Here is a 23,641-nt window from a genome sequence, read left to right as displayed (position 1 = left end):
AATTCCTAACGCCCAGCTTTGTATCTCTAATGAGATGCAAAGCGGGCATTCCTGATCTGACATGACAGGAGAAATGTCGCTAAGCGACATTTCTCCTATCATCAAGCCCCACGCTATAACCCCTGTTATCGCTACTTTCCTTACACCTGCTTCAGGACTGACTTAGCCATGATATCCTATGGAAGGTGGATATCATGGCTAAGTTTGTGAGTCCCTATCATCAAGCTAATGCCACATTGCATGAGATTATCGCTGGGTTTCCAGTGATAATCTCACGTTAGGCAGTTAGCGTGAGGATTTTTATCGCTTTTGAGATAAGCGTTGCTAATAGCACGCTATCTCAGCGATAAAAATACACGCTAGCCTGCGATATTTATCCTAGCGCTAAGTGCACTTAGCGATAATTATCGCCGGTTGTTGCTGATATGCCCCAATATCCTTCCCTAAACAATAGTCAACATATTAATGTGCTTTTTCAATGTAAGTCTTGTAGGAGACTTTTGACTCACAAATTCTAAAGCAGTAATTGATCAAGATTCGCTGAATGTGACAGCAGTTCAAAATTTACTTTGAATCTGTTTCTTTACCAGGAACAGTGATTTTCAAATAATCCATTTTAACATGTTTTTAACTATTAAGTAATCTCCAAATATGCACTTTTTGCGTGTCCACCCCCTTTGTTTGCTGAATTCTGTTGCAGGTTTTTATACTCTGCACACTGGGGCTCTGTCATTCATGGGTCTGTGAATGTGATTTGACCCCTAAAACATGTGTTGTCTAATAAAATGAAATGAAAAAGAAATGTATAAAGCGCGGTACATTTACCCTAGGGTGTCAAAGCGCAAGCTCATCAGATGGGAAGAGCTGGACGGTCTTAATACAAAATAAGAGATTGAAAAGCCACGTCTTTAACGCCTTCCTGAAGGCCAGCAAGTGAGATTCATCTTTTAACTTCTGTGGAAGTGAGTTCCAGAGTTTGGTCGTACCGACCAGAAATCTTCTTCCACCCCAGGAACTTTTTCTGAACCTGGGGTTTACCAGATTGTGAGCCTGAGCTGAGCGAAGATGGCGAGCTATAGTGTATAGCTGAAAATTTTGTTTGAAAACAGAGAGGTCCTATGTTGTGAGTTGCTTTGAATGCTATACAGAGAGCCTTAAACTCGATCCCTGATTGTCATATTTATCTCTCCCATAAGGACATAATAGAGGATGTAGAAACTGCACCCATGGCATGGAAAGTTAAATGTCACCCGTGGACTTCATCAATTATTGTGCAGAGCTCTCCCTGTAACACTGGTCAAGATTATATAATTTCTAAATCCTTGTTCTCGCTAGAAAGGATATTGAGCTCTGTGCTCACTCTATTAGAGAATGTAGTACACAACAACGGACATAATACCGGTCTCTTAACACTCTAATGGAAGCTATGGCCACAAAACCGACCAAGAATGAAGTTTCAACACTGACAAACATCAATTGTCTGCACTCTTCCTCGCCTAGACCTGCAGGTGACCCACCAGTTTTTTTCTTTTATCAGTAACCAAGGGAACTGTAGGATCCGGGATAGTTTCAAACCAGAGAGTGGATCATGGTGGCACCCTAGTCCTGACATAAGGTGCACAGAGACTCCTAGATGTGATAAACCATTGGTTAAATTGCAAGAAGCCATTCCACCAAATGATACTGGCAGCCGTGGTACAGTTCAAGAACACAACATCAATCCCCTAGTGAAGGCCAAAACATCGATTGAGGAAGAGAATTAAGGGTTGCAGATTGCAAGCCTAAGAAACCAGCCGCTGTGAATTACTATTCACACTGTTGCAATGGCGCGCCACCGTGGAGCAGCACAGAAGCAGACACTAAGGAGAAAAAAGAATAAGTTCGACCTAAGAAAAAGCTAATGGAAAGGAGGGGAAAAACAACAAAAATGGTTCTGACAGTGGAAATGGATGAGATTTTAGTCTGAGACCTCTTTAGAGAACCAGCAGAAGGCTACGAGGTGGACAAGCACCTCTATTCAGCAGCAGATGACAGGGAGAGGGCCGGAATGTGCAATATTTAACATTATATAGTGCATTCCTGTCCTTTCCTTGCGCTGGTGCACTATGTGCTGCCTAGCGCCAACACAGGCACCCTTGCACCAAGGTGCAAGGGTGTCTGTGTTGCAAGCAGATTGTTTTTGTGCAAGAAGGGACATCTGTTCAGTGACCTGTGAGTGCCCACGACCCTCTGTGTTTCAAGTGTGAATTCCTGGCTGGATGGAATAGTGACAAGTGTTTGACTACAAGCGTTGTGTCTGACAACAGTAGAACAACAGTAAAATGGAATGTGGAGACATATTTGAACAAGAAGAACATATGGATGATATTCTTAGAACACTCCACGGGCACAAAGGAACAACAGTGGGAAACTAGAAATGGGGTTGTACGACAAGGAGTGCAGAGCTGCTAAATTCGAATTGATAAGAAAATACCATGGTCTGTATGTTTTTCAAGAAATGCATAAGCGTTTAAGGCTGCAAGGAGTAAATACAAAGTCCTATATAGAGAGAAAAAATGTAACCATCAACAAGGAATTTGGGAAAACTTGATCAAGGCTGCGTAAGAAAAGAATAGTCGATCCGTTTGGGGAAAATCACTGGAATATTTAGGGAGGGACCAAAGAGTCAAGAACAACATATCCTAGCACAGACCTGGATTGATCATTATAAGGGCGTATACTCCAACAGCAAGTATGCCACAGCTGATAGAGCCTGTTGCTCTTGCACCAAAGGTGCTATTAAATATCTTGCTCTAAAAAGTAGAAAGAGCGATCCTGGAGCAGAAGGCCCACAAAGACCCTGGCCCTGATTATGTCCCAGCTCATACATTTTGCTCCAACTGCAAGGCCTGGTCAGTGGTCTTCACCAAGATATTGAATGTTCCCCAGGGAAAAATTCACATTTCCAGCTCATGGCGATCCACCATTATAGTACCATCCATAAAAAAAGAAGAAAGTTGGTACCTAGCATTACAAACAAATATTATTATTGGACATCACAAAGGAAATATTTGGCCGTGTTCTTCTAAACAGGCTGCAGATCTGGGCAGACCAACATATGGTTCTAACAGATGCACAAGCATACTTTTGCAAGGGCATCAGTACTATCGGCCAAACTCTCAAATTATATATGGTATGTATCAAGCACAAAAAGTGCTAAAGTCTCCCCTGTACTTATCTTTTATAGATCTTAAATCAGCAGTCGATCTGTAGAACAGATCCAAGTTATTGTTGTTTTTAGAACTCATGGTGGTAAAGCCCATTTTACAAGCTCATAAAATCTTGCATGGAAAAACACATGCTTGTGTCCGATGTGGAATTACAGGGGAATGTACCCCATATTTTAATATTTGGTTGGTGGTTCAGCAGGGGTGTGTTACTGTTCTCCATCCCACCAAGCATTTTGTGTCCTCTTACCACTGTGCCACATTGAGGGAACAGCGGTTCTCTGGCGGCGGTGGTACCAGGGTGGACCGACCATCCAACTCGTAATGAAGTGGTTGAACTGCTGGTGTGGCAGTAGTCTGGCGGTCCGCAGCCAGAACCATAATTGTGCCCTAAGTGATGATTAAGAAATTGGTTAGAGAAGTTCCTTTTATTATGGTTTTATTATGGTTGAAGGTGACACATTTTTGTTCATTAGGATTTTGCAAAGCAAACTGTTTCATACCAATCAGAATGTGTGGCCCTAGAACCAAGGAATGCAAATATAAATATATAGCTTGTTTCATCCATCTATGAGAATCTATAGAAATGACTTGTCAAAATTGTTTCGTAGTCCATCAGATCGTATTCACTATTTGGATCTCCAGCATCCTTTGTAGGGGGATACTGTTGACTCTTTGAATAATTTAACTACCCTGTCATTGGTTATGTATATTTCAGAATGCTTTACTCTAATATCTTCCCTCTATTGTACGCATTTTGTGGTAATGCTGTCAAAAATGTGCCTTGGTGTCCCTTACCTCTTTTATTTGTTCACTGTTTGTTCTTGTTATGCTCTGCTTGTAGGGTTTCTTGACTCTTTGAATGTTCATTTGTTTTTCCTTTTATTTATTAAATTCTTTTTGTGTTGATAATCAAGTTTATTGTATTAAAGGACAACAATAAATTAATTGACAACTAAGCAGACACAGGAGACACGCACAATGCAGTTCTTGAGAATGACAGAGTTCCATAAAATTCCTGTGGAAAGGAGACCACCAGCTTATCTATGGCCACAGACAACAGCCATAGCAACCTAATGACAGCAACAAATGAAACCATTTGCCCCAGATCTTGTCGAAGAGTTCAGGGCAACCTCTAGCCTCAAAAAGGGGCTCCTCTTGGGTACCGCACCAGTCCGCCCCCCTTCTCCACCTCCGAACTGTCGGGGGTTTAGCCTGGGACCAGAGTGCCGCAATGTCTCTTTTTGCCACCGCCGAAGCCGTTCCCAAAAACCGTTTATCAGCCCGGGAACCGTCAAACACCCCCAGGAGCAAGCACAGCGGGTTATGGGGTATCTCCCACCCAAGGGCCCGCGTAAGCTCAAGCTCCACCCCTGCCCAAAAGGGCGCGAGGGCCGGGCATTGCCATACCATGTGATAGAGATCAGCCGGGCCTGTTGGCAGCGCACGCAGGATGGGGAGGGCCGCATCCGAGCTCTATACAAGCGCGCGGGGGCAAGATACGCCGCATGGAGATAGAAAAGCTGGACTAGCCACAGCTTGGAGGAGGTCGTCAGCAGCTTAGGGGCCATAAGGGCATCTCTCCAGTCCGCCTTGTCCAGGGGACCCAGCCACCCCTCCCAGCGAGCGCGAAGGCGGTTGAGGGTCGCAGGGCCGTTGTTTACTAGAGAGCGGTAAATCCGCGACACCCCCCCTCTACCCAGGTTTCCCATCATCACTTGGGCCTCCAGGGGTCTGAATTCAGGGAGGGATGTGGAGGAGGGGATATGCCGGAGTTGTAAATACGTATAGAATTGGGAGGAGTGGAGGGAATCTCGGTGCTGTAGGTCTGCGAATGATCTGATACAGTCCCCCACCCAAACGTCTCCCAGAAGTGAAATCCCTATGAGATCTTACCTATGGAAGTCCTGGAGAGAGGAGACCTCCGCCAGCCACGTACCATTCCACAGGGGCGTCTGGCTGGTCAGTCTCTGGTTCCACCCTACATGTCTCAGCGCGGCACGCCAGGCCACACACACCGCCCGGGTGACAGGGGGAAGATCCTGCGGCACCGGGCTCCCGTATAGGTAGGCCTGGAGCCATGGAAACTCCAATGCCCAGAGTTCCACTCGGTACGCCGGGTCGGACCAGCCGCCCGCGAACCAGTCGTGGATCACAATAAGCCGTGTGGCCAGATAGTAGAGGTGAAGATTGGTCACCTCCATGCCCCTGTCATATGGTGGTACGCGGCAGGGCACCAAAGACATCCGCTGCCTCTTTCCTCCCCATAAGAAGCGGATAAGGGTTCCAGCCAACTCCCGGAACCAGCTCCCCAGGAGGTAAAAGGTAACATTCTGTAATATGTATAGGAAGCGGGGAGGACCATCATTTTAAAAAGGGCATTTCTTCCAAGGGGGTTGAGAGAAAGAGATTGCCACTTCCGGAGGTCCGCCTTCGCCCTGGTAACTAAAGGTGTGATGTTCAAGGCCCATTTAAGCTCCGGATGCAAAGCGATCCACACCCCCAGGTACTTAAAGGATTGCCTACGCAGGGGGATGGATGTTTGCCAGTCGAAGCACGCACGCGAGGGATGCAAGGGGACCAACGTTGATTTGGCCGGGTTGAGCCGAAGCCCAGAAACTTGTTCAAAGGCCTCAAGAGCTTGCAGACATCTCGGGCCAGAGCCCCCGGGATCAGCCAGAAAGTCGTCCGCGTACAGGGCTATTTTGTCAATTTGGGTCTGGTCCCAGGTCCAACCCCGGATGAGGGGATCCTGTCGGATGAGGCACGCCAGGGGTTCCATTGCCTGGGCAAATAGAAGCGGGGAAAGTGGACAGCCCTGGCGAGTGCCCTTCTGGACAGGGAATGGCTCCGAGACCACACCATTGATGAGGACTCTAGCCCGAGGCGCGGAGTACAGGACCCGGATGAGACCTCGGAACGCGGGTCCGAGACCCATCCTCTCCAGCACATCCACCAAATACTCCCAATCCACCGTATCAAAGGCTTTCTCGAAGTTAAAGAAGAGCAGGGCCAGATACGGGGTGAGATGGTGACGGTGGGCCAGAGCGAGGTGAAGGCGGCATATACAATGCCTAGTACCCCGGGCAGACATGAAGCCGCATTGATCCGGGTGCACCAGCGTTTGCAAGTGGGGCCGAAGTCTCTGAGCCACCACCGCCGCAAAGAGTTTGATCTCTGTGTTGATGAGGGAGATAGGGCGGTAGTCCGCACAAGCGAGGGAAGGCAGCTGCGTCTTAGGAAGGACGACAATAGTGGCCATTTCTGTCTCTGGTGGGAATGACCCCACCTCGATGACATGGTTAAACAGCTCTAGCAAGTATGGAACCAGAGTGTCTCGGTAGGTTGCATGGTACTCTTGGGGGTAACCGTCAGGCCCGGGCGTTTTGCCAGAGCGCAACAGTGAAATGGCTCTCTGTATTTCCTCTGCTGAGATAGGACGGTCGAGAGATTCGGAATCTGTCGGGGAAAGACGGGGTAAGTGGGTCTAGGTGTCTGCCAATAGGGATGCCAGGGAAGACCGGGGGGCCCGGGCAGTATAGAGCTTCGCGTAGTAGTCGGCGAACGTGTGGGCAATGGCCAGGGAGGTGGTGCAAGAAGCCCCCCCCTCACCCCGGATCTATGGAATAATACACTTGGCACTAGGATAGGACACCAAATTATGCAGCAGTTTGCCATTTTTGTCACCCCAACCGTAATCGCGCGCGACCGAGGAGCGCCAGAGCATTTTGTCGGACTCCATGGAGAGCTGATAGATCTCGTCCCGGATCAGGGTAAGCTGTCGAGTGAAATCGGCTTTGCCATGATCAGTTTGGGTGCCTTCCAATCACGCCACCTGGGCTTCCGACTGAGCCAGCCGGGCGGATTGTTCTGTACGCTTTGCGTGAACCAGACCTCTACCCACCCCTCGTATCACAGCCTTGCCAACCTCCCTCAGGGTCCTCGGCGAAGAGACCGAGCCCGCGTTGGCAGAGAAGTAGTATTTCAGTTCCTGCCCGAGGGATCCAACAAAATGCGCATCCTTCAAGAACCATGCATTCATCCGCCATACCGTGTGAGTGCCGTTAGAGGGGGCACCGAGACGGAGAGAGACAGGGGAATGATCGGAGATGCCCCTCGGTAGGATCGCGCCCCCGGACACCAACTGACAGTCTAGGGCAGGTAGATTGATACGAGAGTGCGTGTGGTGGGCCGCTGAGGTGTGCGTGTACTGTTCCCTACGAGGGTTCCACACTCTCCAGGCGTCACAGAGGACCAAGGCGGAGGACCAGTCAGATAACCGCTTCGCCGAAGACAAACAGGAAACCGAGGGGGCACCTGTCGTGTTGCGGGAGGGCTGCAAGACGGCATTAAAGTCACCCCGCACTACCGTCAGACCCCGAGGAAGGGAAGTGAACACCGAAGTGAGCTGATTAAGAGTGGAAACCATGCTGGCGGGGGGAATGTAGACACACAGAAGATTAAGGGGATGCCCCTCGATCATGCCAGTCAGGGCCACGTACCAGCCCTGTGAATCAGATACAGACTGCGACAGGGTGAAAGGAAGTCCCCTCCGGATCAGTATAGCCACCCCCCTGGAGCCCCGTGTGAAACCAGAGTGCCAAACCCTATCAAACCCGTATCTGGCAAGGAAATTACACTGGGAACCCAAGAGGTGCATTTCTTGCAGGAGCAAGATATCTGGGGCATGCCGCTGGGTGCTGCGAAGGACTGCGGTGCGCATGATCCGGTCCAATAGACCGTTAACGTTCCAGGAGAGGATGTGTAAGGTTCTATGTAGAGTAGGTGCCATCGTGAAGCATAGTGTGTGAAAGGGAAAGGGGTTGCGCGGGCACCCCCAGATTCCATGGGATACTAGAATCCGTGTCTGGGGCTGCTACGGTGGGAGCGCGGGGGCTGGTGGATCTCCTGCCAACCTCATGGGCAGTTGTGTGTGGGTGTCTGCCAATAAAAACAAAAAATGGCGGTCCGTGGGCGGCCAAAAACAAAAAACAATCAGAGGACAACGGTCCTCCCCTCTCCCACTCCCCCCAACTCCCCCCACCCTACACTTCTGAAAGTGAAGCATCTGTCGCCCTAAAGAGAAAAACAGTGCTATAACGAACTAGGGGCTAGGCTAAAACGGTTAGCAAAAATAGAACATGGTGGAGATGGACCCCCCACCTCTTGTACGGATATAGATACACCATCCGTTACCAGTACATCCACGACCACCTACGTTAGGAGTTGCAAGAAAGTCTGGGGATTGGAAGAAGTAGGATGAACGTCTTGTGTGAGCCCCGGGACCAGAGCCCCCCCCCTCGCCAACACAAGGGGAAGAGGAAGCGACAAGAGTTGCCCGGGGCCGGAGACCAAATCAGAAAAAAGGGGGTTCCCAGTACCGGCTGCGCTCACAGGACCCCACCGCCTCTGCTTCAAAGGGCGAAGGAGCAGTTATACACCGGAGGTGCAGAGGCCATTTAGGAAGCGTGAAGTGTCAGTGCCTGTCAGGCTGCCTCATCGTCACCAGAGCCTTGGAGCGCCAGACTCCTGGATAAATCAGAATCAGATATCGTAGGGAGTAAGGCCTCCGCAGGTCCCGGCCCTCCACTCGGGTCCGGCAGTGGTGTAGGGGGGCCCGGTGAACTGGAGCCCCGGGGCGAAATCCAGGCACAGGGCTGCCCGGGCGACACACCCGGCGACGGAGATGTTCCCTCTTGACGATCCTGCTTCTTGCGGGATCTGGTCGACGTCTCTGTGGCCGAGGCGCAGGCAGGAGCATCTGTGAAGGGGTCCAATGCACAGGGGAGGGGGCCGACCGAGCCAGGAGAGGCCGCTCCTCCATGAGCCAGGTCCAGGCGGCCTGAGGGGTATCAAAGAAGAGCGTTTGGTTTTGAAAGAGGACCTTAAGCCGGGCCGGGAAGAGAAGACCACAGCGTAGACCCATGCTCCGGAGTTTCCATTTTACCTCATCATAGGTTCGCCGCTGAGCCTGCACCTCCCTGGTGTAGTCCAGGAAGACCATAACCCAGGTGTTTTGAAACTGCAACGGGCCCTGTGCTATGGCCGCCCCTAGGATAGCATCTTTATCCCGGAAATTGAGAACCTTGAGGATTATGGGACGGGCAGGGCCTCCCGGCGGGGGCTTGGGCACCAGGGAGTGGTGAGCCCGCTTGATGACAAACCAGAGCGAGAGGGAGTCCTTGGGCATCCATGAGCGCACCCAGGTCGCGACCTATTTTGGGGATCTTCAGCCCACCGATGGAGCTCCAAGGTCTGAGACAGAAGGCGCACCACCTGGGTCTTAAGTTGGCCAATGTCGTCTTTCGCTGTGGAGATACGGGCCTCCGCCTCCGAGACACGGGCCGTCGCATTGCTCAGATCCTGACGAAGGAGAGCCATGTCAACTCGCACCTCTCCGATCTTATTTTCGACAGATGTTTGTGAGGCACCTATTGCCTGCAGGATGGCGGTAAGGTCGCTCCCGCAGGCACCCGACTCGCCGGGTGCCACACTGCCAGGGTCCCTGTCTGACGTCGTGAATCGGTCCATTTTCGTTTGGGTTTGGGGGGCCGAAGCCTGCTGGGTGCGACTCCTGCCCATGGCCACCAGGGTCAGATCCTATCAAATCAGGCCCGGTGGGCCACCAGTCCGCAGAGGAAGAGGGGGAGCAACCAACACCCGGACTGTCGGTACTCAGGACCGGGCGCCCAATAGTACCCCCCAAACTCCAGAGGGACAAGCCCAGCTCCATGACTCCGTAGTTGGTTATGCCGCGACTGCAACTTAAGGGCACCCCCACCCGGGCGGCCGTTCCAAAGTGCCAGGAGCACCTCTAGAGTCAAGGGCACACCCCCAACAAGTTGGTCCAGGGTCTTGGCAAAGGTCAGGACTGCGCGGCACTCCGGCGGTGGCCCGGGGGAACCGCGGGCCGAGCGAGGTGAATCCAAGGAGACATGGACCCCCCCAGCGCACAGCCACACCGTAGCAAAGAGGGGGACCGGGGAGCCCACTCCGGATGACACTCGGCCCCTGTGGGCATCGCGGGCGCTGCACCAAGTCCCAAGGGGGGACCCCAGGCCAGTCGGCTCCGAGCCGTGGGAGTTCCAGAAGGCGGAGATGGGGCCCATGGATCCGCGGCAGCAGCACCCGAGCCCCCAGGGTATGCCGGGATCAACAGCGGCACGGCCCGGGGCCCGGAAGAAAGGTCCGACCAGTGCGGGGGTGAGGAGATGGCACCTTTGCCACAGGCGTGGCCCAGTTCAATCCAGCAGTGAGGCCCACAGAGGGAATGCAGGGCCCCCGCCCGGTATAGCGCTGCACAGACCCGCAGATCCACCCCCGGATGTCTCACAAATATGTCAGCATCAGGGGCGCAGCTCACAGTTTGGAATGGTCCCAAGGCCCCACCTGGGCGCCATCCTACGGAGGCCTGGTCACCACCACGGGCCCGGGGGCCTGCAGTGATAAGAAGATGAGTACGCCAGCCCGCCGCTGGCCGAGATGGCAGCCGAAGATCCCCGCCCAGCAGCCTCCAACACCGCAGCACTGCCCCGGCTCACCTCCGGCCCCCAGACCGGGGGCCGTCTCAGCCGCTGACACAGGAGGCAATGAGGAATCACCGCTGGGCTCCGACGTCCGTCTCCAGGTTTGCGTCGCCAGGGGGGGAACACCAGCACCCGCGGTGCCCCCACTGCCCGATCCGGCAGCTGATCCCCCGGGCCCCACCTCCGTGACCCAGGCACCGCAGACCCCCACCGCGGTCCGCAGTGGCGAACAGTCGAACTTGGGCAGGGCCTGCACCCAGGCAACACGGTGCAGAGCAGCGTCTTGGATCGCCGTGAAGCGGGGGTATGACAGCACCCCGTCACCGCTGGTGGGTCCGCCGTGTTGCCCCGTCGTCAGGGGGCCAGGGGTCACTGCTCCAGAAGCAGAGCAGCTCTCGCGGGCCGGGAGAGAGGAGCCGCCATTTTAGGCCCGGACCCAGATGCAGTCCGCCGCCGAGATTGAGGCAACGGCGGCAGCAATCTGTGGTTTCGCCGGTCGTCCAACAGCACCGGCAGAAGCAGGGGTGCTGACACCAGGTGAGGGTGGCTGGATGAGGGCAGATGGCGGCGGATCATGGAGCGGATGATAGAGTGGTCCGGAGCACTCTTAGAGTGTGACCGCCATCTTGATGCTCCTAGCCACGCCCCCCCTATTTATTACATTCTTAAATACATTTTTCCTTCATAAAAAGCTACCCGTGATCCTCATTTCTTTCTTACTAGCTCAATGTGCTCCCTCTGTATTGCTCTGATAACTATATATTTACTTTTGTTATATTCCATGTCTAGGTCACGTAATTTAAAAATTGTATATTTAAATGTGGAACGCTTAAGACATACTGTCAAATGGACAAATATTTGAGATCTACATGTAAGAAACACATATTGCTGATAACATTTTGGCATACATGAAAAAGAATGGGTGGGAAATGTTGTCTCCTCTTCTTACAAGCAGAAGGATAGTGGCGCTGCTATCATAATTTCTTAAAAGTCAGGTCTGCAAATATTTCACTAACGTTCAGATGGAGATGATCATAGTCATATTTCGCTTTATTCAGTGTCATGATAAAAAACATCCATAAAAGCAGTCACACAAATAAAAACATCTTTTGAATACCTTTCATTTCAAAGATTAAGAACATGGTTCAGTACATTTAAACCGTAACTTCAAGTTATAAAAATTATCTGCCAGCAGAATATTCCAATTGTTAAATATGCAAGTATGGTCCGTAATGTTTATGTATACAAGTATACAATGTTTACCATCTTAAGTTCCAGTATATAATTCTTCTCAGGATGCTTACGATCTGTGCCCCTAAGTTATGTGTACCGGTGGACTTGTTCTAGGTATTAGTTGAAATCATACTTTTTCTAACATAGAAAGTGGTCCATAGAAAAGAGGACATTCTACAACAAATGTCAAGGGAGGGCAAGTATTGTAAATACAAATAAGCAGGACGGCATTGTCTGATGCCTAATTGATTTATAATGGGTAAAATGCACCGCTTCCTTTGTCGAGAATAAAATTTACACAAAAGAACCAAGATCATGGTATTTTGGGCAATCCTACTATCGCAAGGGCAGTTTGTCAGATTTATGGACCAATCATTCATAGTGGGCGAAGTGCATAGTCGATGTAATATGTCTAATCTTAGGCGTGTAAGGACAAATCTGTGCCGCACATTTAAAACAGTTTTAAGATATGGCTGCATGTTAAAAGTAGTTAAAATCAATTGGTTATTTATAACGGAAGGTTTTGGGAGTTCGGATATCAAGTCAAGGTTCTCCAGATGTGCCATAGCTTCCCTTTTCAGCAGTTTTCTGCAGATTATCACCAGTAACTCCGGGTTCTCAAAATATTCTAGGGGATCCATGTCATTGAGAAACCGTTGTACATATGCCAACCATGGGATGGACAAATGTGAAGATAATTTAAGACAATCAGCTATTAGCGATCTGTTAAGATCTGTATACTCTGATGTCCAGATTTTATGCCAGAGTAAAATGGGTTCAACTTTGATTATATTTGTAAGTAGGGGTGCACCAAGTTCAGAATGTGATACATGTTCTGATGTACTTTTTGGGGTTGCCAGTAGGTATCAAAAGAATTCAATTTCAACTGCTTGCAACTCTGCACATGTCTTGTGTCCCCATATGCTGTCCCCATAAAGTGCTATGCTACTGCATTTTGCTTTATAGATCTTCATCATCATGTCAGGAGGGTTTGTTCCCAAACGCCTTGCAAAGCATCTCAGGGCCCAGCAGGCCTTATTAAATAGACTCTTTCCATTTTCAATGGCCTTCCTCCACTGCCCCTCCTTATCAAACAGGACTCCAAGATAAGAAAAGGTCTCTGTGAATCCTATTTTAGTTCTGTTTATCACTATGGATCTGCATTTATTACTATTTTTACCACACATCATAATAAATGTCTTAGCTTGGTTGACTTTGAGTCCCAGTTTCTTCATGTAATTCCCAAAGTTGTTGATTAATAACTGCAAGGCGAGTGGTGTACGGACCATAAGAACAGAATCGTCACCGTAGAGGAGGGCCGGGACTGGGCGCGAACCAATTTGCAGAAGATCTTTTGCTACTGCCACTAGTTCCTCCCCACACTGTTTATATATACAGAAAACAGGAAGAGGGCGAGGACGCACCCCTGTCTCACCCCTCTCTCCACGCTGAAGACTCCTGCACATTCTCGGTTTACACCAAACCTAACCTTGGCTCTGCACCCCGCGTATAGGTCTCGTAGAAAGCCAATAATAGGCATTTCCACCCCCATATCTCTCAGTTTTAGCCATAGTTTGTCATGAATTACGCAATCCAAGGCCGATGAAAGGTCAACAAAGGCAAAATAAATCTGTTCCTTTTTGATCTTAACATGTTTGCCGATAAGCAGGCTTAAATTGAGACTCTGTTCTGTCCCAATCCCGGAGCGGAAGCCATATTGTAAATCTGACAGTTTACCGTGCCGTTCTATCCACTGTTGTAATCTGTCCAAGTTTATCCGACCCGCTACCTTTATTATGGAGTCTATTAAGGAGATTGGCCTATAGCATGCTGGATTTAGGCGATCTCCTTTTTTACATATGGGCACAATAACTGATTCTCTCCAGGATGGTAAGAATACCACTTTACAGCTAGCTCTTAACAATTGTGTTAGCAATGTAGCCCACATATTGATGATATCTTTGTAAAGGTCAACAGGTATGGCATCCGGACTGGAGCTTTACTGCCTTTGCTTGCTAGGATTGCGTTAGTGACTTCCTCCGAAGAGAAGGGAGAGATAGTGGAGGGTTGGGGTAAAAAAAACATCTCATTGCTGGTTTGTCCCTGATCTTGTACGTTAATTGTGGGAGGTGCCGAATAGATATTAGCGAAATGATTAATCCATTCTGCTCCAGTATTGCTGCCTCGATTGCTAATTCCCAGCGGCTCGATCAAGGTTATCCCTCTGCACTCCAAGGAGAGGAATTGATTATTCTCAAAAAAGATCTGTCATCTTTGCTAATACTGGCCCCCTGTAAAGAATCCCAAGCGATCTCCCTTAAGTGTTGTTTACTCATCTTAACTGCCTTTTTGCACTCGGCTATACATTGTTGGGCCCCACTCTTGTTTTTTGGAGTTTTGTGCAGGGGCTCCTTAAAGCACTTGTGAGCCTTACTGCATACAGTGTCAAACCAACCCTTTTCCACTGTAATTTTGTTTCCTCTCTTGGCCAATAGGCTCTCTTTCACGCCCTGTGTAATGTCCAAGAAGGCTGGGATGATTTCTTTGGGAGGTGTACTTTTACTTGGACATAAGTTAAATTGCTCTTTCTTATTAGATACTAACTGATGAAGAAGGTCTTTTGGATTTATTTGAGACCAGCGCAATGTGTATCAGTTAAGGCGTGCAAGTTCAATCCTTTCTACCTGTGGAATCACTTTAGCTTTTACTTGATTCGAAAATGGCACCATCGATAATTGCAAGCTCAAAGGGTTGTGATCACTTAAAGATATTGAGTGAGTATGGAAATTAAAAATGTGTCCCATGCAGTTGTTAGACAATAGAACATGGTCAATGATACTATTATTCGTTGTTCCATTAAAGGTCTTCGTACGGTTCACAAAAGGTGTTGAGATTTCGTTAGTGAAGGAAAGATCGTATTTACATATTGCTTCATTTAACTTATTCCTATAGGGACTGTGTGTGAAATGGGGCTGCTCTACATCCTCGGTATTTATCACTCCGCATGTATTACCCATATACAAATTATACAGACGTTTATTAAAGTCCCCTCCCATAGGTTTGTCACATATTTTTCGTCACCCACCATAATACGCTTTAGGTCGTTATTTATTTTTTATATGACCTCCGTTATCACTATCTTAGTGGCATCGTTGTAAGAATTAATTATAACTAGAACAGTGTGTCCTTTTGACTTACAAACCAGTAATTAGTTTGATGGAATGGCCAAGGTAAAATATGTTTTGTAGCCATTAATATGGATATTCTCTGTAAGCCATGTCTCCTGGAGACATATCATTGAATGTCTATCTACAAACTCTAGCCATTCTGTATTTTGCCACGTAAGCTGGCCACATTCCAAAGCAAGCATCCAAATGATCTAGTTTCTTGTTGAACCAATAATTGTGTATGAGAATCTATGCGGGGGGGCTCACAGTGCTATTCACCAAAACGGAATTTGTTTGTGGTTTCTGTGTAAGCTTCACATAGGGAGTTTTAGCACTAGTGCTTGTATCATCCATCCCTGGGTTCTCAGTGCCATATATTTTCTGCCCATTCTCCTGTCCCATTACATGTGGCCCTGCATTGAGTCGATCTAAAACGTCCAACGACGATAAGCATTGGAACCTGTTAGAGGTTGGAATTGGAAAGTTTGAAGAGCTTGGTCTCTGCTGGAAACTTGGGAGTGGGTGCATCATGTTTCCTGAATATGGAGGGTAATAAAAATAACCCAAAGGTCGAGTGGTGATGCTACTGCCATAGCTAGCTGGGGTCAGACACTATGGGAGATTCGTTTAGGGCGAAATCAGTTGGCACGGCAAGACCTGCACAATCCTCCTTACACGAACAAATGGTGCTTAGTCTTCACACTGCATGCAGTTAACTGGCATGGATAGACATACCTTAACTGAGCCCCGATATCTTAAACAGGATGACAAGGGGGTGACCCCGCCCTGCCTCCTCCTGTCACCGACGGGTGCAGGACGCCCTGCAGGGGGAGAGGCAGCGCTTCATGCGCAAGTTGACTTCTAGCGCCTCCCCCTCACTAGCGGCTGCAGTTCGTGGTGCGTTGCACCCTGGGACTGGTAGTCCCACACCAGAGAGGAGCGAGTGGTAGTTGGAGCAGAATGCAAGCAGCAACAGACAGCGACAGACCCCGGGACAACGGTCCCACCAGGGATTGCTAAAGATCACGCTGTAGCCCCAAACATCAGCAGGCTGGAAACCAAAGCAGCAAAACGAACTCCCAATTCATATACTAAAGTTAAAATTGGTGTTTTGTTCTTCACATAGCTAATATTTATGGTCCCACAGCCCCAATGGCAAAAAAAGTAATTACAGAGATACTAAGTCTAGGTAAAGTGCCTCTAATGGTTGGAGGGGATTTTAATATAACATGTGATCTTTCATTGGAAAGACATTTTTCAAAACACCAAGCTCATTGATCAACGGAGGCTCCACTTTCATACACATACAGACTTTACATTATTTTCTAACTCTCATTGTTCCCACTCCAGAATTAACTACCTATTATCATCTAGAAACCTTTGCTCTTCCCTTTCACAACCATATACAGGACAGATAGATATTTCCAATCATGCTCTAATCTCTATAACACTTACCATAGGCTATTGTACAGTCTCTTTACCTAGATGGTTAAGGAATACAGGCATAATGTCGAATGATACTAATAAAGCAAAGATGTTATCATCTACTGAAGATCACTTCATGCATCACATTACAGATGTTATATCTAAACTAACCTGCAGGGATGCAGTTAAATCCTACATTAGAGGTACAACAATTTCAGTGATAGAATTTGATAACAAACAATGTTTCTCTAAATTTACTATGTTAGAGAAAGAAATTGTGAAAACTGAGTGCCTGATTCCCAAAGGGCCTCCGATCTCGTGACTGAGGCCCAGCAGTCGTGGGCTGTCTCGACACTCGGGCGGAATTTCCGCAATGAGAATGTTCATCCCTTTGCGAATCAGGCCCTCATTGTCTTTTCATTACATCTAATAATAACTCATATCAAATTACTTTGCAGAAATGTCATTATAAATGTAACTCACTACTTAGTACTCGTGCAGGCCTTCAAATTTTAAAAGAAAAAGCAAACCTTCATTTAAATTCCATAAAAGCATTTGGGCTATTCGCAAATTATTTGCGTTTAAAAAAAGATAGAACTCAGATATATGACATTAAAGCTACTAACATTACAAAACAAACCCAAATATAGTTGTTGAATTATAAAGGTTGTATTTCAGTCTTTATAGCAAACCTAAACCGATTGGTCTAGTAGATATTGATTACTTTTGATGAAGCCGTCATTTAGCTGTTCTTTCCCACACTGATAAATTAAGTTTAGAACATCCCATCACTCTCAAATAACTCATCCTGGCAATTACATCTCTAAAAAAAGCATCTGCTTCCGATGGGATACCTGCAGAATTTTACTAAGTCTTCTAACCCAGTTGACGCCTCCTTATTCACTTCCTCTCCTTACTGAATTTAGTGAAAAGGGTCAAGTTTAAAGAAGTCTTTATAATTGTATTATGAAATATGGTAAAGACCCCACCATAGTATTTGCTTTGCAATCTAAATCAATAATAAACCAAGGCTGCCAAATATATGCCAAGATATTAGCTAACAGAATTGTTAGAGTTCAACAAACTATCATTATTAAGCATCAGACTGGCTTTATGAAGGGTAGATTGTCACCTACTAAAACCAGGCTAATAAATCATATAGTAGAGAACATTTCATCTATGCAAGACCTCTTAGGCCTCCTTGAATTAAATGAATAAAAAGGGCTTAATAAAGCTAACTGGCAATTTTTGGTGTAAACTTCAGAAAAATGGTAAATGCTTTATACACTCAACCATCTGCTTAACTATTTGTTAATGGATCTTTTTCATCATCTTTTCAGCTAAACAGAGGTACTAGGCAATGTTGCCCCTTCACACCTTTAAATGTTTTGAAAGCATTGAACTCTCCTTTGTCTCTTAAGAAAATCAGAAGAGGATAGAGGTGTCACTATCAGGAATGTTACCCTTAAAACCTCTGCATATGCTAATGACATCTTCTTATTGTTTGTAAACGATATTGATTTTTCCCTTCCTACTAAATTACAACTTATTAAAATCTATGCTACCATCCAAGGAAATACTGTTTTTTGCCCACTGATATCATTCACCACTCCAACATTATCATTATTTGGTGTGCAAACAAAATTAAATATCTTGTTATTTTTTTCTACAACACCTTAAATGCCACCATAAAACTAAACTGTCATTACATCCTTAATAAACTCACTTTATGCAGGTATCCCGGCATATCAATTAAATCGCCTACAGCTGGTGTAAAACCAAGTGGCCAGACTAATTTACCACCAGCCCAAATGGCACCATGTTAGACATTTAATGAAAAGCCTACACTGGCTCCCTGTGGCCAAGCGCTGTGCATTTAAGCTGGGGTGTATCACCTTTAGAGCTCTTTATGGCAACAGTCCAACATTTATATCCTCTGGGATTCAGCGCTACGTCCTCAGGTCCTCTCATTTGAATCTGTTGGTCATCCCGTCCTTAAAACGTAAGAAACATGGGGGACTAAGATTTGCGGTTTTAGTCCCTCAATTCTGGAACTTTTTTCCTGTGGAGATGAGATCAGCGACCTCTTACGCGCAGTTTAGGAAACAGCATATGACTAATTTAATCCTCTCACTACTGAAGCATTCCCTGGACTCAAGCGCCATGAAACCGTCCAGTGCACGTGTGCTTTACAAATTTCTTTAACATAACAAAGAAATGCTTAACAGGTGGCCATTACTTTATTTGAACTTGTAATGAAAGATCCAAGCTATTAAGATGGTAATTGTCCCATAAATACTATATGTATTGTTTATGCTTCTCTTCCAATTTCCTATAAGCATCTTTAAATACATAGATAACATCATATCCAAATTCATTTGGAGTAGCAAACCCTAAAGGATCAATTACAATTACCTAAGAGCATGTAGACCAAATGGAGGTATTTATTTATATAATTTTCTCCTCTTGTATAACAAATATGTTCATATTAAACAAGGAACAATGTGTTTTCAAGAGCTTTCATTATCAAATAAACCTAAACGGCTTAAAATTGGACTAAACATGATTCAGGCATTTTCATCACCTTCTTCACTCTCTATGGCTAACTCTAATGCAAATATTAAATCCTCTCCATCATTTAAACAAATAAACTGGCACTCTTAGACCTGGACCCTGTATCAAAAATCAGTATTGTTATTCCTAAAAAGACCTCTTTATGGTATAATCCATCAATTAAATTCAACACCAGCCATAGGTTTTGACATTCCTGAATTGATGCTGGAATTATTTATTTACCTGATTTTTATCAGGGGGTATGTGTTTACCCTTCTCTTAATTCCAAGATAGATTCTCTATACCTTTATTGGATTATCATGAATATGAACTATTATGCATCACCATTTTGAATATTTGTTTCAAATGTTTTACCAACTGCCTCAATTTCAGATTTTGAAATGTGTTTCAAATATTTCCATAGCACTGATCACACGATTTCTAAAATATATAGAAAGTTATACTTTTCTAAGACATCCAGTTTGTCTACAATTTGTAATTTTTGGTAAATTTAGCACACATTATCTGTATCTGAAGAAGACTGACTTAAGATCTTTTTATTTTGTACGTAAGGCCAATTAGCTGCCATTATATACCAGACTAATATATATGTGCTACAGAACTGCCGCTGGACACTTAAAAATTATTTAAATTTAAATTATCTAAATCTTCAACTTGCTGGCATTGTCTGGAAATTCTTTAAAGTATGTTGTTTGGTTGTTCACATATTTCTAAATTGTGGTCTGATGTATGGAAGATTCTTAACACTGCAGATGCTTTAATATACAACATAGTCATGTGTAAATCATTTGTATTGGTTCCTTCATTTTTCACCATCACATTAAAAGATTTGATATTCTAATTTCTTTAGCAATTAAGTTAGTTATTTATCACTGGAAGGAGGTTACTCAGCTTTCAGTTCATAAAAGGTGATATTGGAGGCATGAGCAAACATTTCTGCTGCTCGTTCCCTTAGAAATTAATTTTCATTTTAGATGTTTTGGATACCTATTGCTAAGTATATTGATTCATTGAACTAGATATTCAGAATCATTTCTATTCTTTATCAACTGAAGGATTCATTATAATATTGGGCAGGTCGGAGGCTTTCCATTCAACATCTCTGGTTTGACTTCTGACTACCCTACGGTGGTTGGAATTCAAACCGGCTGGTCATTCCGGCTGGCTTCTGATGTGCTCAAGGAGGCCATTGGCCAGTCTTAAACCCTCCATAATCCCCTACGGACAGGCTTTCCATGTGGGGTTTTCTGACGTGGAAAGCCTGTCGGAAAGCCACTTAAGGGGCCCCTAGCAGAGCCTCAATCCCTCAGGGGCCTCCGGTTGGGGGACACCTATGGTGCCCCCTGTAAATCCCTGCACCATGTGGCAGGCACCATGAGCACAAGCTCCCATAGAGAAATGGGAGTTTGCGACCGCACCATGTGGGTTCACATTATAATATGGTGTTTGGAAGCGCCGACCTACGGTCGGGTGGTTCCCTCACCGAAACAGTAATTAGTCCTGAGTGTTATATGACTTACTTAAGATATTGGTAGCTTTCTTTGCATTTTTCTTTTGTATTTTAGTTTTTATATTATAGTTTATTTATGTAAATATTTGTATATGCTATAGATTCATCTGCAATATCTTTCTATTTACTATATACTTAGTTACATATCCCTTTGGTATGTATTCTATGTATAAATCCAAATAAATACATTTGAACAGTAGATCATGACCCATTGATCCATCCACCACCGGATTACTGGTTCACAGTAACTGATCGTCCTGTCAGGGTTTCCATACCAAGAATTTATGTAGGTTTTAAGATTTGCCCCTGATATTTGTTATTATATAAATGGTTGCAATCTGTGTGAAATTCTAGCTCCCTTTATTATTTTGATGCCAATACTGTTTCGTAAACGGAATTTTTGGCTCAGCTCTACAAGGTTTGTTTTCACACCTATGAGTGAACTTAGTGCAATGCATCAGCACTTGAAAAACAGTTTAATGTAGCCCAGCAAAACACCATCCAGTACATCAATGAGGTGGTTTTAAAGCGATTGGGTTACTAACAGGGAGCAGTGATAAATACAACGATCATTCATTAATGATTTACACAATCAAGATAACTTGAAACGGAATATGTAATTCAAAATATTTATTTTAAAAGAGTTATTTTAAAATGTTGTGATCTAGTGCACATAAAATTGGTAACATCACTGAAGATAATAAAAAGCAGCTAAGCTATTCAATAACAGAAAAAACAGGGAAACATTTTAAAATTGCAATTTATAGGCTATTATACCCTCACTGTGCTATCTCTAAGCACTATGCTACTTCCAGCAGATGAATAAATAATAAGCCTAGGTTTTCAGAGGTGGTGTGCCTTACTGGACAACAGGGTTTGTTGTGTGTTTAGAGAACCAGGACATTGCATCTACAAGAGAACACAATCCTTGTGCCAGTTTGTGAAGGCAGAATAGAATGCTTCACAGAGAAAGAGGAGTCTTGCTGAAGGCTTCTTTAGTCAAAATGGAATCAAGTGTCATACTCATCTGAATCTGCAGTTTGCATCAGCTACCTGGGTGAAGTTCCTCTCTTTCAAGTGGTTAAATGTCAGTCCTTATATACTAAGGGGCATATGTATCAACATCACCATTTGCGATTCTCAAATAGCGATTTTTTGAGAATCGCTATTTGAGAATTGCAAAACGGGATGTATTTAAAAAATTGCTAAACTTTTGCGATTTCTTAAAATTCCTTAATTGCGATTAGCAAATTGTGAAATCGCAATTAAGGAATACCTTCCCATTCATTCCTATGGGCCAGGAGGCCCATAGCAATGAATGGGAAGTAATTCTCAAATAGCGATTCGCAATTTGCTAATCGCAATATGAGAATAATTTCAAAGGTGCAAGGGTGTCAAGATGACACCCTGATGCACCCCTGAAATGAGCATGTGTGGTCATTTGGCGCACATACATGCCCTAAGGGCATGTATGTGCGCCACGTGGCACTTTGTAAAATTACAAAAAGTGCATTTTTAAAAGAAATCGCAAATTACCACCAACTAGAAGTTGGTGGTACTTTGCGATTTCTTAAGGATAATTCGCAATACTTTGGTGCGTGTTACATATCATTTAAGAAATCGCAATTTGCGATTTCTTAAATGCTTACGCAAACTTAAGAAATCGCTAAATTAGCGATTCCTTAAATTTGCGATGATATTTTGCCTCATACATCCCGTTTTATGAATTTTTAATGGCAAACACTGTTTTTTGCGAATTGCAGCGTTTGCGATTAAAAATTCGGTTGATACATATGCCCCTAAATCTTATCAGTGATTAGAATTTCTAACATAAGAGGACGTCAATTCAGACTACACTATTTTTACTATGGGCTGATTACAATGGCGGTCGGATGATCGTCTGACTGCCATCGTTTAAGGAACGCGACCAGCTGACTGTAGTGAGCAGTCCTGCCTACCAAATTATGATCCAACCACCATGTAGGTGGTCGCAAACATGCCTTTTGTCATTGAGTCTGTGCTGCGGCCCAGAGAAGGGCCGCATTACAAGCCCCAATGGCAGGAGGCATGTTCACAAAAAGCCCTGCACCATGTGCCAGGCACCACACAGTGCTTGGCACACAGGGCATTGATGATATGGGGGGGCACCACAGGTAGCCCCAAGGCCTCATTGCGGAGGCCCTGGGGCGGGGGCCCTGCTAGGGACACCCAAAGTCCTTTTCTGACACCCTTTCTATGGCAGTCGGGCCGCCATGAAAAGGCTGTCGTAAAGGGACACCGTAATCCCTATGGTGGTGACTGAGCAGGCACCACCCCTATTTTAGAGACTACAATCCGACTAACAGTCCGACAAGCTCCTTGAGCCCGTCAGAAGCATCATTCGGTCCCTCCAATTGACCACCGACAATACTAATCAGGCCCAATATTTCTAGACGTGTTCTTATTTAACCTAGGCATGGTGACATGTAGACACTTGACCCTGACTTATCAGACAACATGACATTTTCACAAGGTCATGTGGCAGCCTCCATTTCCTAAAATGGATTTGGGGCCAAGGGTAAACAAGCTGGATAGGCTAACTAAAATGGAGACTATAGCTAAAATGGAACCGGTTCTGTATCTGTTTAAGAATCTAAAACTAAAAGAAAGAAGCCTAAATGCAAACGATTAAAATAGATAAAATATTAGAATTATAGAGGGAAACAGTCATAAGATTTATGACATTCCTGGAATAATTTCTAGATAAATAATCACTAAATTATCATATCACTGAATTTGTTTAGATTGATCTTGTTTATCAGATATCTTCATTATATATTTGCAGCATAAAAACATATGCCAGAAATGTGTATTTTATGAAATAGCAATTCTTCACTTGTTACCTGTCCAATAACATATTTGATCATATTTTCAACACAATACCAGTAATATAGAAAGGCTCAGTTAGGTAGTTTGGATACCTCGGCACACAGTTGAGTTGTGTATGTATGCACATGATGG

This window comes from Triturus cristatus, chromosome 2_2 (genome assembly GCF_964204655.1).
Source record: "Triturus cristatus chromosome 2_2, aTriCri1.1, whole genome shotgun sequence".
NCBI classification, from domain to species: Eukaryota; Metazoa; Chordata; class Amphibia; order Caudata; family Salamandridae; genus Triturus; species Triturus cristatus.
The sequence above is the reverse complement of the archived record's forward strand: the minus strand, read 5'-3'. Positions refer to the sequence as shown.